A 19,597-nucleotide genomic window follows, 5' to 3' on the forward strand; every position below is an offset into this window, starting at 1 on the left:
AGGAAAAGGTCTTTCCCTTGTGGCAACCAGGAACCTTCAATCCTACAATATACCACATATTTATTCATTTTCTTATTAATGGGAATGTAGGCTGTTTCTTATTTTTCATCATTGCCAATCAAGTGCCAATGAACATTCTCATATACGTCTTCCTGGGAAATGTTCAAGAGTTTCTCAGGTAATGAGCATTTTTAAAATTGCCAGATAATTTCCAAGTTGTACTCCTAAATGGTTATGCTCCTTTGTACTTCCACCAACAAATATGAAATTCTCTGTTTATCCACATAATCATTAACACTTGATATTGTCATACCTTAAAAATTTTGCCAATCTGATGAGTATGAAATGGAATCTCATTATTGTTTAATTTTTATTTTCTTGAGAATTTTACAATATGTTTATTGGCTTTTCATATTTCCTCTTTTGTGAATTGCCTATTTTTGTATCATTTTCCCATTTTTCTTTTGGGTTGTTGGCCTTTATTATTGATTTATAAGTGTTATTTGTATTACTCCAGAAGTTAATCCTTTATTCATAAAATATGTTACGATTCATTTCTCCTTATTCCTAGCCTCCTTTATTGCCAAAGATGACCACTTTGTTGAACTTCTGTTTCATTTTGTTTATGGTGTCTTTTGTCATACAGAAGTCTTAAACTGTTAAATATATGGTATTTTCTTTATTATTTGTTCTTTTTGTATATTACTTAAGAAATTTTTTCCTACACTGAAGTTAGAAAGATACTTTCTTGTTTTTTATATAAGTTTTAAAGTTTTGCTTTTCACGTTTAGGTCAGAATCCATCTAGTTTTATTTTTGTGCATGGTGTGAATAGGTATCTAAATTTTTATACGTATAGACAATTGTCCCAGTATCTTTTATGTAATAATATATCCTTTTTGCACTGATTTGTAGTGTCTCCTCTGTAATATACTGTTTTTCCTTATATATGTGGATCATTTTCTGGAATTTCTATTTCTATTCCATCTAGTTATTTTCCTCTCCTTGCACTTATATTATCTTAATTATTGTAGCTTGTAATGAGTCTAGCCTCTTGATAGGGAGAGTGACCAACTTGCTCTTAAATACTCTCCTAACTATTCTTGGATTGGGACTGCTCTATTGAATGACTGAGTTTATCAAGTTCCATAAAAATTCTACTGATTAGAATTGCATCGAACTTATAGACTGACCCCTTATGATATCATGTTTTCCCATGTATGGAAATGGATAATTATTTCCTTAATTAGGGGCTATTTGTGTCTTTCAATATTGTTAAAAAATTAACATAAAATTTATGCACATCTTTTCTTAGATGTATTTCAAGGTAGCTTATTCTTTTAGTTGCTACAATCAATCCCTTTAAACTATATTTTCTAATTGTTTATTTTTGACGTATAGGAATTCTATTGATTTTTTGTGTTTATTTTTTAAATTTCTATTGAAGTATGGTTGATTTACAATATTATATTAGTTTCAGATATACAGCATAGTGATTCAGTATTTTTAGTTTATATGCCATTAAAAGTTATTATAAGTTAGTAGCTGTAATTCCTTGTGCTATACAATATACAGTATCCTGTTGTTTATTTTCTACATAGTAGTTTGTATCTCTTCATCACATACCTCTAACTGGCCCCTACCCCTTCCCTCTTCCCACTGGTAGCCACTAGTATGTTTTCTATAACTGTGAGTCTATTTCTGTTTTACTATATATTCATTTGTATTATTATTTTTACATTCCACGTATAGTGATATCACACAGTATTTGTCTTCTCTATCTGATTTATTTCACTAAGCATAATATTCCCTAGGTTCATCCACATTCCTGCAAATGGCAGAATTTCTCTTTTTTATGGTTGAGTAATATTCCATTGTACATATATATGTTTTTATGTACCATGTCTTCTTTATCCATTTGTCTGTTGATGGACACTTGGGTGCTTCTGTGTCTTGGCTGTTGGTGCTATGAACATTGGGGTGCAAGTATCTTTTTGAATTGGTGTTTTAGTTTATTTCAGATATCTACCCAGAAGTGGAATTACTGAGTCTTATGGTACTTCTATTTTTAGTTTTTTGAGGAACCTCCATACTCTTTTCTATAGTGGTTACACCAAATTACATTCCCACCAACAGTATACAAGGGTTCCCTTTTCTCCACATCCTCTCCAACATTTGTTATTTGTATATGTTTTGATGATAGCCATTCTGATAGGCATGAGGTGATATCTCATTGTCGTTTTGATTTGCATTTCTCTAATAATTAGCGACGTTGAGCACCTTTTCATGTGCCTGTTAGCCATCTGTATTCCTTCTTTGAAAAAATGTCTATTCAGGTCTTCTGCCCATTTTTTAATTTGGTTGTTTGGCTTTTTTGGCTATTGAATTGTATGAAATGTTTATATATTTTAGATATTAACCCCTTGCCAGTCACATCATTTGCAAATATTTTCTTCGGTTCAGTAAGCAGTCTTTTTATTTTGTCAGTGGTTTCCTTTGCTGTGCAAAAGCTTTGAATTTTAATTAGGTGCCATTTGTTTATTTTTGCTTCTATTTCTTTTGCCTTAGGAGACAGATCCAAAAAATTTATCGCTACAGTTTATATCAAAGACTGTTCTGCTTATCTTCTCTTCAAGTAGTTTTATGGTTTCAGGTATTACATTTAGGCCTTTAATCCTTTTTGAATGTATTTGTGTATATAGTGTGAGGAATGTTCTAATATTATTCTTTTATGTGGAGCTGTCCAGTTTTTCCAGCACCACTTACTGAAGAGACTGTCTTTTCTCCATTGTATATTCTTGCCTACTTTGTTATAGATTAATTGACCATAGGTGCATGAGTTTATTTCTAGGCTCACTATTCTGTTCCATTGATCTATGTGTCTGTCTTTGTGCCAGCACCATGCTGCTTTGATTACTGTAACTTTGTAATATAGTTTGAAGTCTGGGATGTTTATATATGCAGCTTTGTTCTTTTTTTATGAAGATTGCTCTGTCAGTTGGGGTCTTTTGTGGTTCCATATGAATTTTAGGATTATTTGTTCTAGTTTTGTGAAAAATGTCATGGGTATTTTGAAAATGATTGCATTGACTCTGTAGATTGCATTGGGTAATAGGGCCATTTTAACAATATCCTTCCAATCCAAGGGTACAAGATATCTTTCCATTCCTTTGTATGATCTTCAATTTCCTTTATCAGTGTTTTATAGTTTTCAGATTATAAGGCTTTGTCTTCCCTGGTTAAGTTTATTTCTAGGTATTTTATTAGTTTTTATTCAATTTGGTTTTTCAGGTTTTCTTTCTGATAGTTCTTTATTAGGGTATAGAAATGCAACACATTTCTGTATATTAAAATTGTATCTTGCAACTTTACTGAATTCATTTATTAGTTCTGGTAGTTTTTGGTAGAAGACTTTAGAATTTTCTGTATATAGTATCATGTCATCTGCAAATAGTGACAGTTGTACTTCTTCCCTCCCAATCTGGATGACTTTTGTTTCTTTTAATTGTCTGACTGCTGTGGTTAAGATTTCCAATATTATGTTAAATAGAAGTGGCAAGAGTCAGCATCCTTCTCATTTTCCTGAATTTAGAGGAGCGGCTTTTCACTTTTCACCATTGAGTAAGATTTCAGCTGTGGGTTTGTCATGGCCTTTATTATGTTGAGATATTTTTTCCCCTATACTCACTGTGATAAGAGTTTTTATCAGGAATGGGTTCTGAATTTTGTCCAATGCTTTTTCTGCTTCTGTTGAGATGATCAGGCAATTTTTCTTTCTTTTGTTTTTGTTTTTACTGATAATCATTTAATAAATTTTATTCTCTCTGCCTGAAAGCCTTCCCTCTTACCTGTCAGTTATTCCAATGACTGTTTGCTAACCTCCTTCATGGCTTCTTTTCAAATGTCATTTTATCATTGATGTCTTTGCTGAACTCTCAGCTTAAAATAGCAAACTGACTTATATGATGAAGTGTTCTCACAAGATGTCCGTTTTCTGTGGTTTTCTTTTTTTTTCCTTTTATTTGCTTATTTTTTATACAGCAGGTTCTTATTTGTTATCTATTTTATACACATTAGTGTATATATGTCAATCCCAATCTCCCAATTCATCCCACCACCACCCCCCTGCCACTTTCCCCCCTTGGTGTCCATATGTTTGTTCTCTACATCTGGGTCTCTATGTCAGCCTTGCAAACCAGGTCATCAGTACCATTTCTAGATTCCACATATATGCGTTAATGTGCTATATTTGTTTTTCACTTTCTGATGTACTTCACTCTGTATGACAGTCTCTAGCTCCATCCGCATCTCTTCAAATGACGCCATTTCATTACTTTCCATGGCTGAGTAATATTCCATTGTATATATGTACCACATCTTCTTTATCCATTCGTCTGTCGATGGGCATTTAGGTGTCTTCCATGAGCTGGCTATTGTAAATAGTGCTGCAGTGAACATTGGGATGCATATGTCTTTTTGAATTATGGTTTCCTCTGGGTATATGCCCAGTAGTGGGAGTGCTGGCTCACATGGTAATACTATTTGTTTTTTTAAGGAACCTCCATACTGTTCTCCATAGTGGCTATATCAATTTATATTCCCACGAATAGTGCAAGAGGGTTCCCTTTTCTCCACACCCTCTCCAGCATTTGTTGTTTGTAGATTTTCTGATGATGCCCATTCTAACTGGTGTGACGTGATACTTCATTGTAGTTTTGGTTTGCATTTCTCTAATAATTAGTGATGTTGAGCAGTTTTTCGTGTGCCTCCTGGAAACCTGTATGTCTTCTTTGGAGAAATGTCTATGTAGGTCTTCTGCCCATTTTTTAATTGGGTTGCTAGTTTTTTTAATATTGAGCTGCATGTGCTGTTTATATATTTTGGAGATTAATCCTTTGTCCATTCATTTGTTTGCAAATATTTTCTCCCATTCTGAGGGTTGTCTTTTTGTCTTGTTTGTAGTTTCCTTTGCTGTGCAAAAGGCTTTAAGTGTCATTAGGTCTTATTTGTAATTTTTTGTTTTTATTTCCATTACTCTAGGAGGTGGGTCAAAAAAGATTTTGCTGTGATTTATGTCAAAGAGTGTGCTTCCTATGTTTTCCTCTAAGAGTTTTATAGTGTCCGGTCTTACATGTAGGTCTTTAATGCATTTTGAGTTTATTTTTGTGTATGGTGTTAGGGAGTTTTCTAATTTCTTTCTTTTCCATGTAGCTGTCCAGTTTTCCCAGCACCACTTATTGAAGAGACTGTCTTTTCTCCATTGTACATCCTTGCCTCCTTTGGCACAGATTAGTTGACCATAGGTGTGTGGGTTTATCTCTGGGCTTTCTATCCTGTTCCTTTGTTCTGTATTTCTGTTTTTGTGCCAGTACCATATTGTCTTGAATACTGTAGCTTTGTAGTATAATCTGAAGTCAGGGAGCCTGATTTCTCCAGCTCTGTTGTTTTCCCTCAAGACTGCTTTGGCTCTTTGGGGTCTTTTGTGTCTCCATACAAATTTTAAGATTTTTTGTTATAGTTCTGTAAAAAATGCCATTGGTAATTTGGTAGGGATTGCATTCAACCTGTAGATTGCTTTGGGTAGTAAAATCATTTTCACAATATTGATTCTTCCAATCCAAGAACATGGTATATCTCTCCATCTGTTTGTATCATCTTTAATTTCTTTCACCAGTGTCTCATAATTTTCTGCATACAGGTCTTTTGTCTCCTTAGGTAGGTTTATACCTAGGTATTTTATTCTTTTTGTTGCAGTGGTAAATGGGAGTGTTTCCTTAATTTATCTTTCAGATTTTTCATCATTAATGTATAGGAATGCAAGAGATTTCTGTGCATTAATTTTGTATCCTGCAACTTTACCGAATTCATTGATTAGCTCTAGTAGTTTCCTGGTGGCATCTTTAGGATTCTCTGTATATAGTATGTCATCTGCAACCAGTGACAGTTTTACTTCTTTTTCAGTTTGTATTACAGTTATTCCTTTTTCTTCTCTGGTTGCCATGGCTAGGACTTCCAAAACTATGTTGAATAATAGAGGCAAGAGTGGGCATCCTTGTCTTCTTCCTGATCTTAGAGGAAATGCTTTCAGTTTTTCACCATTGAGAAAGATTTTTGCCATGGGTTTGTCATATAAGGCCTTTATTATGTTGAGGCAGGTTGCCTCTGTGCCCACGTTCTGGAGAGTTTTTGTCATAATTTGATGTTGAATTTTGTCAAAAGCGTTTTCTACATCTATTGAGATGATCATATGTATTTTATACTTCAGTTTGTTAATATTGTGTATCACATTGCTTGATTTGCATGTATTGAAGAATCCTTGCATCCCTGGGTTAAATCCCACTTGATCATGGTGGATGATCCTTGTAATGTGTTGTTGGATTCTGTTTGCTAGTATTTTGTTTAAGATTTTTGCATCTATATTCATCAGTGATACTGGTCTGAAATTTTCTTTCTTCATAGTATCTCTGTCTGGGTTTGCTATCAGGGTGATGGTGGCCTTGTAGAATGAGTTTGGGACTGTTCCTTCCTCGACAATTTTTTGGACATGTTTGAGATGGATGGGTGTTAGCTCTTCTGTATATGTTTGATAGAATTCATCTACGAAGTCATCTGGTCCTAGACTTTTGTTTGTTGGAAGACTTTTAATCACAGTTTCAATTTCATTAATTGTGATTGGCCTGTTCATATTTTCTATTTTTTCCTGGTTCTGTCTTGGAAGGTTATACCTTTTTAAGATTTTGTCTGTTTCTTCCTGGTTATCCATTTTATTGGCATAGAGTTGCTTGTAGTAGTCTCTTAACGATGGTTTGTATTTCTGTGGTGTCCGTTGTAAATTCTCCTTTTTTATTTGTAATTATATTGATTTCACTACTCTCTCTCTTTTTCTTGATTAGTCTGGCTAAAGGTTTATCAATTTTGTTTATCTTCTGAAATTACCAGCTTTTAGTTTTACTGATCTTTGCTACTGTTTTCTTTGTGGCTATTTCATTTATTTCTGCTCTGATCTTTATGATTTCTTTCCTTCTAATAACTTTGGGTTTTGTCTGTTCTTCTTTTGCTAGTTCCTTTAGGTGTAAGGTTAGATTGTTTATTTGACATTTTTCTTGTTTCTTGAGGTACGATTGTATTCCTATAAACTTCCCTTTTAGAACTGCTTTTGCTACTGCCCTTGCATATTGGATCATCTTCTTTTCATTGTAATTTGTCTCTAGGTATTTTTTGTTTTTCTCTTTGTTTTCTTCAGTTATCTCTTGGTTATTTATTAGTATTGTTTAGCCTCCATTTGTTTGTATTGTTTACATTTTTTTCCCTGTAATTGATTTCTAATCTCACAGCACTGTGGTTGCAAAGGATGCTTGATATGATTTCAATTCTCTTAAATTTACCAAGGCTTGATTTGTGACCCAAGATGTGACCTATCCTCAGAATGTTCCATGCCCACTTGAGAAGAACATGTAATCTGCTGTTTTTGGATGGAATGTCTTATAAATATCAGTTAAATCTATTTAGTCTATTGTTTTACTTAAAGCTTGTGTGTCTTTATCAATTTTTTGTCTGGATGATCTGTCCATTGATGTAAGTGAGGTGTTAAAGTCCCCCACTATTATTGTGTTAGTGTCAATTTCCCTTTTCTTTTTTTTTTTGCGGTACGCGGGCCTCTCACAGTTGTGGCCTCTCCCGTTGCGGAGCACAGGCTCCGGACACGCAGGCTCAGCGGCCATGGCTCACGGGCCCAGCCGCTCCGTGGCATGTGGGATCTTCCTGGACCAGGGCACGAACCCATGTCCCCTGCATCGGCAGGTGGACTCTCAACCACTGCACCACCAGGGAAGCCCCAATTTCCCTTTTTATAGCTGTTAGCAGTTTCCTTATGTATTGAGGTGCTCCTATGTTGGGTTCATATATGTTTATAATTGTTATATCTTCTCTTCTTATATGGCGTCCGCCCTTGTCTACTGTAACATTCTTTAAAGTCTATTTTATCTGATGTGAGTATTGCTACTCCAGGTTTCTTTTGATTCACATTTGCATGGAATATCTTTTTCCATCCCTTCACTTTCAGTCTGTATGTGTCCGTAGGGCTGAAGTGGGTCTCTTGTAGACAGCCTATATATGGGTCTTGTTTTTGTATCCATTTAGCGAGCCTGTGTCTTTTGGTTGGAGCATTTAATACATTCAAGTTTAGAGTAATTATCCATATGTATGTTCCTATTGCCATTTTCTTAATTGTTATGCATTTGTTTTTGTAAGTGCTTTTCTTTTCTTGTGTTTCCCACTTATAGAAGTTCCTTTAGTATTTGCTGTAGAGCTGGTTTGGTGGTGCTGAATTCTCTTAGCTTTTGCTTGTTGTAAAGCTTTTAAATTCTCCATCGAATGTGAATGCGAACCTTGCTGGGTAGAGTAATCTTGGTTGTAGGTTCTTCCCTTTCATAACTTTAAATATATCATGCCACTCCCTTATGGTTTATAGAGTTTCTGCTGAGAAATCAGCTGTTAACCTTATGGGAGTTCCCTTGTGTTATTTGTCATTTTTCCCTTGTTGCCTTCAATAAGTTTTCTTTGTCTTTAATTTTTATCAATTTGATTACTATGTGTCTTGCTGTGTTTCTCCTTGGGTTTATCCTGCCTGGGACTCTACACTTCCTGGACTTGGGTGGCTATTTCCTTTCCCACGTTAGGGAAGTTTTTGACTATAATCTCTTAAAATATTTTCTCAGCTCCTTTCTCCCTCTCTTCTCCTTCTGGATCCCCTATAGTGTGAAAGTTGGTGCGTTTAATGTTGTCCCAGTGGTCTCTTAGGCTGTCTTCACTTCTTTTCGTTCTTTCTTCTTTATTCTTTTCCATGGAAGTGAATTCCACCATTCTGTCTTCCAGATCGCTTCTCCGTCCTTCTACCTCAGTTATTCTGCTATGGATTCTTTCTAGTGTATTTTTCATTTCAGTTATTGTATTGTTCACTCTGTTTGTTTGTTCTTTATTTCTCCTAGGTGTCTGTTCTTTAATTCTTCTAGGTCTTTGTTAAACATTTCTTGCATGTTCTCAATCTTTGCCTCCATTCTTTTTCCAAGGTTCTGGATGATCTTCACTATCATTATTCTGAATTCTGTTTCTGGAAGGTTGCCTGTCTCCACTTCATTTAGTTGTTTTTCTGTGGTTTTATCGTGTTCCTTTATCTGGTACATTGCCCTCTGCATTTTCATTTTTCTATCTTTCTGTGAATTTGGCTTTCGTTCCACAGGCTGCAGGATTGTAGTTCTTCTTGCTTCTGCTGTCTGCCTTCTGGTGGATGAGGCTCTCTTAGAGGCTTGTGCAAGCTTCCTGGTGGGAGGGACTGGTGGTGGGTAGAGCTGGGTGTTGCTCTTGTGGGCAGAGCTCAGTAAAACTTTAATCCACTTGTCTTCTGATGTGTGGGGCTGGTTTTCCTCCCTGTTGGTTGTTTGGACTGAGACAACCCAGCACTGGTTCCTACAGGCTCTTTGGTGGGGCTAATGGTGCACTCCATGAGGCCTCACAGCAAGGAGTACTTCCCAGAACTTCTGCTGCCAGTGTCCTTGTCCCCATGGTGAGCCACATCCACCCCTGCCTCTGCAGGAGACCATCCAACACCAGCAGGTAGGTCTAATTCTGTCTCCTATTGGGTCACTGTTCCTTCACCTGGGTCGTAATGCGCAGACAACTTTGTGTGTGCCCTCCAAGAGTGGAGTCTCTGTTTCTCACTCCTGTCGAATTCCTGGAATCAAATTCCACTAGCCTTCAAAGTCTGATTCTCTAGGAATTCCTCCTTCTATTGCCAGACCCCCAATTTGGGAATTCTAGTGTGGGGCTCAGGACCTTCGGTCCAGTGGGTAGGCATCTATGGTGTAAGTGTTCTCCAGTTTGTGAGTCACCTGCCCATCATTTATGTTATTTGATTTTATTGTGATTTCACCCCTCCTACCATCTTATTATGGCATCTCCTTTGTCTTTGATGTGGGGTATCTTTTGTGGTGAGTTCCAGTGTCTTACCATTGATGATTGTTCAGCAGTTAGTTGTGATTCCAGTTCTCTAGCGAGAGGGAGTGGGCGCATGTTCTTCTACTCCGCCATCTTGAACCAATCTCTTTATTCTTTCTTCTGTTAATGTGGCGTATCATGTGGATTGATTTGCGAATGTTGGACCATTCTTTCATTCTTTGAATAAATCCGACTTGATCATGATGTATGATCCTTTTGATATATTGGTATCAGTTTTGTAATATTTTGTGAGGATTGTTACATCTATATTCATCAGAGATGTCGGCCTGTAATTTTCCTTTTTTGTACTGTCTTTGTCTGGTTTTGGTATCAGGGTGATGGTGACCTCTTAGAATGAATTTGGGAGTGTTCCCTTCTCTTCAGGTTTTTGGGAATAATTTGAGAAGGGTAGGTATTTGTTTTTCTGTATATTTTTCATAGAATTCACCAGTGAAGCTGTCTGATCCTGGACCATTGTTTGATGGAAGTTTTTTTATTACAAATGCAATTTCAGTACTTATGATTCGTCTGTTCCAATTTGCTATTCCTCTTGACTCAGTCTTGGCAGGCTGTGTGTTCCTGGAAGTTTTTCCATTTTTTCTAGATTTTCCAAATTGTTGATGTATAACTGTTTATAGTATTCTTTCATGATTTTTTGTATTTCTGTGATATCCATTCTTACTTCTCCTCTTTCATTTCTCGTTTTGTTTAATTGGGTCCTCTTTTTTCTTGTTGGTCAGTCTGGATAAAATTTTATCAGTTTTGTTTTTCAAAAAAAAGGTCTTAGTTTCCTTGATCTTTTCTATTTTTTAATCTTTATTTTCTCACTGATCTTTATTACTTCCTTTCTGCCAACTTTGGGCTTCGTTTTTCTTCTTTTTCTGATTCCTTTAGGTGGTAGGTTATGTTGTTTATTGAAGATTCTCCTTGTTTCTTGAGGAAGGCCTCTTTCACTATGAACTTCCTTCTTAAAACTGCTTTTGTTACATCCTGTAGATTTTGGGTGTTGTGTTTCCATTTTCATTTGTCTTGAGATATGGTTTTCATTTCCTCTTTGATGTCTTCATTGGCCCAGTCATCTTTTAGCATGTTTTTAGTCTCAAAGTGTTTGTGCTTTTCCATTTTTCTTTCTGTAATTGATTTCTAGGTTTATACTGTTGTGGTCGGGAAAGATCTTGATATAATTCCTATCCTCTTAAATTTGTTGGGAATTGCTTTGTGGCCCAGCATGTGATCTATCTTGGATGATGTTTCATGTGCAGTTGAAAACTATGTGTATTCTGCTGTGTTTGTATGTAATGGCCTGTAGAAATAAGTCCAACTGGTCGTTTGTGTCATTTAAAACCACAGACAGAGACCTGATGCACTGCCTGTGCAGGCTCCTGCATGTCCCTTCAGAAGCAGCCTCTGGTGCAACTCACCCCAGCCTAGGCAGTTGCTGCCTTGTTGTGGAATTGCTCTGCATTACAGATAGGGCCCATGTCACCTCTCTGTGCTTGTTGGTGGTGGGTGAGCTATTGAGTAGCCTCTGTCATAGGTATTGGTTGCTTCTGAGGCACCGCTTGAATGAGCAACAACAATGGCTTTTGCTGACCTGTCCGTGCTCCACCCTGGTTCCTAGCCTTGTGTTTATCCCATGGTTGAGTCTTTTTCACAGTCATGGCCATCCCACCTCCAGTGTCATGCTGCGATGTGGAGTGACTGGGGCTTATGCATTTGCTTGGAGTAGGCTAGGGGGTGGTGAGGTTGTTGCAGGGAACCCAGGAGCCACCAGCACAGACCTCTCTTTCCCCTGCCTCAGGGGTAAGCATTCATGTGCATACTCCTCATGAGCAGAGTCTGGGCTTCCAACAGCCCTTGTATTAATTTCAGCAGCCCCCCAGCCAACCAAGAGGGCTCATCACCCCTGTGTAGGACCCCAGAATGAGAACATCCAATCTATAGCTCATACTGCTCATTCCCCAAGGCGGGTCTCTGCCTGTGTAAACTCCCTTTTCCTCTGAGTACCCTCCCAGGGGCACAGGACCAACCTGATCTCTTCCTACCTGATTACATGTGTATCTTTCTTACAGTGTTGTTTGTACAGGAGTCCTTCTGCCAGTTTCCAGTTAGTTTTCAGTGAGAGTTGTTCTGCATGTAGATGTATTATTGATGTGTTCATTGGGGGGAGGTGAGCTCCATGTTCTCTTACTCCACCATCTTGATCATAACCCTGAATTCTGTTGATTATTATATATTGATCTTGTATGTCATAACCTTGATGAACTCTTTTTTTTTGGGAGGGGGTTACGTGGGCCCCTGTCACTGTTGTGGCCTCTCCCGTTGCGGAGCACAGGCTCCAGATGTGCAGGCTCAGCGGCCATGGCTCACGGGCCCAGCCACTCTGTGGCATGTGGGATCCTCCCGGACCGGGGCACGAACCCGTGTCCCCTGCATTGGCAGGTGGACTCTCAACTACTGCGCCACCAGGGAAGCCCTTGATGAACTCTTATTAATTCTATTTTATCTTTTTTTTTTTTTTTTTTTGGCCACACCACACAGCATGTTGGATCTTAGTTCCCTGACCAGGGATTGAACCCACAACCCCTGCATTGGAAGTGTGGAGTCGTAACCTCTGGACCACCAGGGAAGTCCCTATTATTAGTTCTAATGGTTTGCCTGTAGGTTTGCTTGAATTTTCTATGTAGGAAACCATGTGACCTACAAACATTCACAATTTTAAGACTTCCCTTCCAACCTTTATACTTCATTTTCCTTTTTCTTGTCTAACTGCAACGGGTAGGATCACCATACAGTGTTTATTAGTAACAGCTATAGTGGTACCCTGTACTTGATCCACACTTATATGGTAATGCTTCTAAAATTTAACTGTTAGGTCTGGTGTTTAATGCATTTGGTAAATAGTGGTTTTAAGGTTAAGGAAGTTCCTTTCTAGTCTGAGGCTGCTTTTTTTCCCTTTCTGGTAATAATGATCATGAATGAGTGTTGCATGTTTATCAAATGCTTTTTTGTATCCTTGGTCTTTAAATGTGGTAAATTACACTAATAGAGTTTATGTTTAATTATTCTTGAAATCTTAGAATAAACCCTACTTGAACATAATATATAGTGACTTTCTTTTTTTCTTTTTCTTTCACTTTTATTGAGATGTAATTGATATACAGCACTGTATAAATTTAAGGTATACAGCATAATTACTTGACATACGTATATTGTGAAATGAATATAGCAATAAGTTTAGTTAACATCCATCACCTTTTATATGTATACCACAAGATGAGAAACATACTTTTTTTTGTGATGAGAGCTTTTATGATCTATTCTTTTAACAGTTCTCAATTATACCATACAGCAGTGTTAACTATAGTCATCATGTTGTACATTATATCCCCAGTACTTATTTATCTTATAACTGGAGGTTTGTATCTTTTGACCATGTTCATTAAGTTCCTCCACCCCTTACCTTTGCCTTTGGTAACCACAAATTTAATCTCTTTTTCTACGAGTTTTTTTTTTATTCCACATATAAGTGAGACCATAAAGTATTTGTCTTTCTCTGACTTATTTCACTTTGTATAATGCCCGCAAGTTCCATACATATTATCACAAATGGCAAGTTTTCCTTCTTGTAGTGACTTTCTTATACATTGCTTATTCACCCATATTTTGTTTTGTTTAGGATTTTTGCATCTATATCCATGAGTGAGATTATTCTATAGTTTTTCTTTCCCTGTACATTTTATGATTCACTCATTTGACAAGTATTTATTTAGTATATACTGTGTTCCATGTACTTTTCTAATAAATTGGTTATAGTTGTAAATAAAATAGGTAAAAATCCTTGCTCTTTTGAAACTTGTAGTCTACTGGGAGGAGACAGACCATAAACAAAATAATTAATTAAATATATATTATGTTGCATGTTGGCAATAAGAAATAAGTAGGAAGGGGATAAGATGTGTATATGTGTGGGTATAGGAGATATGCAATCTTAGATAAGGATTTACAGAGAAGGTTCTCTGAGAAGGTGACATTTCAGTAAAGACACCTGGGGGAAAGAGAAGTTATAATGGCCCTGAAGAGAGCATGTTTCTGGTGGATTCAAGTAACAGAAAGGAAGCCATTGTAACTAGAATTGGTTTTGCTATCAGGACAATAAATAATTGGATAGATTTCCCTCTTTTAAAAAATGTGTTATTTTGAAATAATTATGGATTCACAGGAAATTGCAAAGATAGTACAGAAATATCTTTTGTACCTTTCATTCAGTTTATCCCAATGGTTACATCTTATATAATTATAGTACAATAGCGAAATCAGAAAAATGATACTTGTACAATGTATATGTATAATTCTGTGCATTTTATCACGTGTAGATTTGTGTGACTATAACCTCAATCAAGATTTATAATTAGTCCATTACCACAAAGCTCTCTTTCATGCTACCCCTTTATATTCACACCCAATCACCTCCCTGCCAACATCTTTATCTCCTGGCACCCAAGAATAAATTCTTCATCTCTATATTTTTGTCATTTTGCGAATACTACATGAGTGGAATCATACAGTATAAAATCTTTTGAGATTGGCTTTTTTTAATACTCAGCACAATTTTCTGAAAATGCTTCCTATTTGTTGCATGTGTCAATACTTCATCTCTCTTTATTGCTGAGAAGTATTCCATGCTATGAATGTCCCACCTTTTGTTTAACCATTCATCTGATGAAAGATATTTGGGTTGTTTTCAGTTTTGGCTATAATTATGCTGCTATGAACATTCACGTAGAGAATTTGGGGCAGGTATGTGTTTTCATTTCTCTGGGGTAAATGTCCAGTAATGTAATTGCTGGGTTGTATGGTAAGTGTTTTTAAGAAACCATCAAAATATTTTCCAGAGTGGTATTAAAATTTTACATTTGCAAGAACAATGTATGTGGCATTCAGTTTTTCTGCATCCTCACCAGCATTTGGTCTTGTCACTATTTTTTATTTTAGCCTTTCTGATAGGTACAGTGTTATCTCATTGTAGTCTTAATTTGCATTTCCCCAATAGCTAATGATGTTGAGAATCCTTTTTTGAGCTGATTTGCCATGCATATAGTCTCTTCAGTGAAACATCTCTTTATTTCTATTGTCCATTTTCTGATTGGACTGTTATATTTATATTTAATTTTCAATTTTGGCTATTCTTTATATATTCTAGATATGAGTCCTTTGTGAGATATGTGGTTTGTAAATATTTTCTCCCAGTCTATAGCTTATCTTTGCATCCTCTTAACAAGGACTTTTTGCACAGCAAAATTTTAAAGTTTTGATGAAGTTCATTTTAAGCATATTTTTCTTTTATAGATTGTGTTTTTGTTATCAAGCCTAAGAACTCATAAGCAAGGACTAGGAGCTAAAGATTTTGTCCAAGCTTTTTTCTAAAATTTTTACTGTTTTAGGTCTAAGTCTGTGATCCATTTTGAGTTACTTTTTGTGTAAGGTATGAGGTCTGTGTTGAGGTTCATTTTTATGCAGCATTTTCAATAGCTCCAGCACTATTTGTCGAGAAAGCTATCCTTCTTTCATTCAATTGCTTTTACACTTTTGATAAAAATTAGCTGGACAATAACTTATATAGATACCTTACCCTCAAGCAGGTGAAGCAGCACTCACCTCTACTTAAATGTGGGCTGCACGTAGTGATTTTTTTCTAAAGATACAGTATGGAATGGAGGAAAGAAAGAGGAATTTTAGAGTGAAGAATTCTGACAAACACTGCCTCATCCAGGTTATTGATGTCAACATGAATGCTAACATCAGTGATAAGCATGTTGATAGTGCATACCCATGATATGATGTGATGAGGGTGGCACTTTACTTCCATGTCTTCCTCCCAGAAGCCTAAAACCCTAGGCTAATCATTAGAAAAACATCAGAAAATTCCAACTGGAGGATATGCTACAAAATAGCTGACTAGTACTTCTTAAAACTCTCAAGGTTATCAAAAAAAAAAAGGAAAGACTGAGAAACTGTCAGAGGAACCTAAGGATATTTGACTACAAATGTAATGTGTTAGCCTCTCTGGGATCTTGGAAAATAAAAAGGACATTAGGTAAAAACTAAGGAAATCCGAATAAAATATGGACTTTAGTTAATAATCTTGTATGATGGTTGGCTCATTAATTGTAACACATGTACCATATAGTATACAATGTTAGTGATGGAGAATTGGGTGTAAAGTATATGGGAACTCTTTAAATCTAAAATTGTTCTAAAGAAATTTTTCTTTAAATCTAAAATTGTTCTAAAGAAATTTTTCTTTAAATCTAAAATTGTTCTAAAGAAATTTATTTTTAAAAGTTAGACATATTTATTTGGGTCTTTTTCTGGGTTATCTTTTATATGTCATTGATCTATGAATAATAACATACATTCTTGATTACTGTTGCTATACAATAAATTCTAAAATCAGGCAAAGTGATTCCTTCCAGTTTATTGTTTTCCAAAATTATTTTAGCTATTTTATTCTCTTTGTCCTTCCATGTAAATTTTAGAATTATTTTATATATCTATTGGAAAATGTCTTGGTGGGAATTTTAATAGGAATTGCCTTAAACCTGTATATCAACTTGGGGATAATTGACATCTTTACTATGTTGAGTTTTCCAATCCAAAAACATGGTAAGTTCCTTCATTTATCAGATATTTGATTTCTTTCATCACCCTTTTGTTTTCAGCATACAAATTATGTATATGTTTTGTTAAACTTATACCTAAGTGGTTTTTTTTTGAGCAATTGTAAATAAAAATTATATTTTTAATTTTAGTATCTGCATATTCATTGCTAGTATATGGAAATACAACTGATTTTTGTATATTGATCTTGTATCGTGGAACCTTGCTGAATTCAGTTAATAGTTCTAGGGGGGTTATTTTAGAGTATTTGCTGTTTTCTCCATAGGCCTTCAGTTATCTGTCAATAGGAACAGTTTTGGTATGTTGTAATTTCATTTTCATTTGGTTAAATGCATTTTTAATTTCTTTTGAGATTTCCTCTTTGACCCATAAATTATGTCAGAGTGTGTTGTTTAGTTTCTAAGTGTTTAGAGAATTTTCTGATATCTTTCTACTATTAATTTCTAGGTTGAGTCTGTTGTGACTAGACAACACTCTCTATAGAATTACAAATCATTTAAATTTTCTCAAGTTGGTTTTATGGCCCAGAATATGGTTGTGGTAGGCAGAATAATAACCCTCCAAACATGTCCATATCCTAATCCCTGAAATTTGTGAATATGTTATATTACATTGCCAAGGGGAGTTAGGTTGCAAATGGAGGTAAGATTGCTAATGGGATGACCTTGAGATGGGGGGGGTATCCTGTATTATCCGGGTGCACCCAGTGTTTTTATAAGGGTCTTTATAACTTGAAGAAGAAGCAGGAAAGAAAGAATTAGAGATATGGCAGTATCTGAAAGACCTGATGACTTGATGTGACATTGCTGACTTTGAAGGTGGAGAAATTGGGCCACAAGCTAAGGAATGTGGGTAGATGAAAAAGACAAGGAAAGAGATTCCCTCCTATAGTGACCAGAAAGAATGCAGCCCTGCCAACACTTTGATTCTAGCCTGGTGAGACCTGTTTTAATCTTTTGACCACCCATACTGTAAGATGATATATTTGTGTTGTTTTAAGCCATTAAATTTGTGGTAGTTTGTATGGCAGCAAATAGAAAATGAATACAATGTTATAATCGGTATATGTTTTATGGCTGTTTGAAAAGGATATGTGCTCTGCTGTTGTTGGGAGAAGTGTTGAATACTGTTGATTAGATCCTGTAGATTGATGGTATTGTTGAGTTCTTTTATATCTTTGCTGATTTTCTGTACAGTTCTATCAATTGTTGAGAGAGGGGTGATTTATCTTTTTCTTCTTAAGGTTCTATCAGGTTTTGCTTCATGTATGTTGAATATCTTGTGCATTCGTATTTAGGAATTCTGTGTCTTCTTGGTGGATTTCTTTATCATTATGTAATGTCCTTCTCTGTCCCTGGTTTTTGAAAGTTAATGTTTGCATAGTATATCTTTTTACATCCCTTTACTTTCAACCTACTTACATATTTCAAATGAATTTCTTATAGATATCATATTCTTGCATTGTGTTATTTTCTTATTATATTCCACCAGTCTCTGTCTTTTCATTGGCATATTTATATCATTTACATTAAATATAATTGTTTATATGTTAGGGTGTAAATCTGTCATTTTATTGTTTATTTTCTATTTGTTCTTTCTATTTCTGTTTCTATATATTTTCTTTTTCCTGCAATTCTCTGGGTTAGTTGAACTTACTTTAGAATTCCATTTTGATTTATTTGCAGTGTTTTTCAGTGTATCTCTTTTTAAAAATTTAATTGTGATACAATTCACATAACATAAAATTTACCACCTTATTTTAAGTTCAGTAGTGTTAAGTATATGCATATTGTTGTGTAACCAATCTTGATAACTTTCATCTGGCAAAACCAAACTTTATACCCATTACCCAACGACTCATTTTCCCCTCTCCCAGCCCCTGGCAGCTACTATTCTACTTCTTGTTTCTGTGAGTTTGACTACTCTTGATACCTCATGTGAGTGAAATCAAATATTGTCTTTTTGTGACTTATTTATTTTACCTAGCATAACGTCCTCAAAGTTCTTCCATGTTGTAGCATGTCAGAATTTCCTTCCTATTTAAGGCTGACCACTATTCCATTGTACATATATGTACTATATTTTCTTTATCCATTAATCTGTTGATGGGCACTTTGGTTGCTTCTGCCTTTTTGCTATTATGAATAATACTGCTATGAGCATGGATATATAGATATCTCTTTGAGACTCTGCTTGAATGTATCTCTGTATAGATTTCTTACTGGTTGCTCTTGGAATTATATTTGTAAATATATATTTCCATATATCCATATGTTTGTAAAATATTATGTATATATAACATATTTGTATATATACACTCATACTTTCTCACAGTCTATAGGTGTCCACATCTTACCATTTATAGTGAAGTGTAGAAACCTTACCACTTTTAGGTCCCTTTCCCTATCCCCATTTACAATATGATAGTATGTACTAAATATACATTGAGATCTATACCAGGCAGTGTTATAATTTTTGCTTCGACTGTCAAAAATAATTTAGAAAACTTAAGAGGAGAGGTAAATTTACTGTATTTAACCATATTTTTGCCATTACCACTATTCTTTCCTTCTTCATGTTCAAAGATTTCTTCTTTTTGCATTTCCTTTCTGTTTAAAGAACTTCCTCTAACCATTCTTTTAGTATAGGTCTGGTGACAAAATCTCTTAGTTTTATTTCATCTGCAAATGTCTTGATTTTGCAATGGATATAGACTTCTGGGTTTACAGTTCTTTTCTTTTGTGCTTGCAAAATGTTGTGCCACTTTCTTCTTGCCTTCAATTTTTGAATGAGAAAACTGCTGTCATTAGAGTTTTTTCCCTTCCTGCTTTTGAGATTTTTTCTTAGTCTTTTATTTTCAGTGGTTTGATTATGATATGTCTTGGCATGTATTTTGGGGGGATTATCTGGTTTGAGGTTCACTT

General features: G+C 35.5%; 1 protein-coding gene across 1 annotated transcript in view; it reads left to right on the top strand.

The window, feature by feature from the left end:
- The window catches only part of OPHN1 (oligophrenin 1), a 684,959-nt gene that overhangs the window by 172,512 nt on the left and 492,850 nt on the right, over window positions 1-19,597 (top strand). The gene's annotated exons all lie outside the window — the stretch shown is intronic.

Source organism: Delphinapterus leucas, chromosome X, assembly GCF_059928025.1.
Source record: "Delphinapterus leucas isolate spDelLeu-1000000601 "Yukka" chromosome X, BTC_Dleu_Yukka2, whole genome shotgun sequence".
Lineage (NCBI taxonomy): Eukaryota > Metazoa > Chordata > Mammalia > Artiodactyla > Monodontidae > Delphinapterus > Delphinapterus leucas.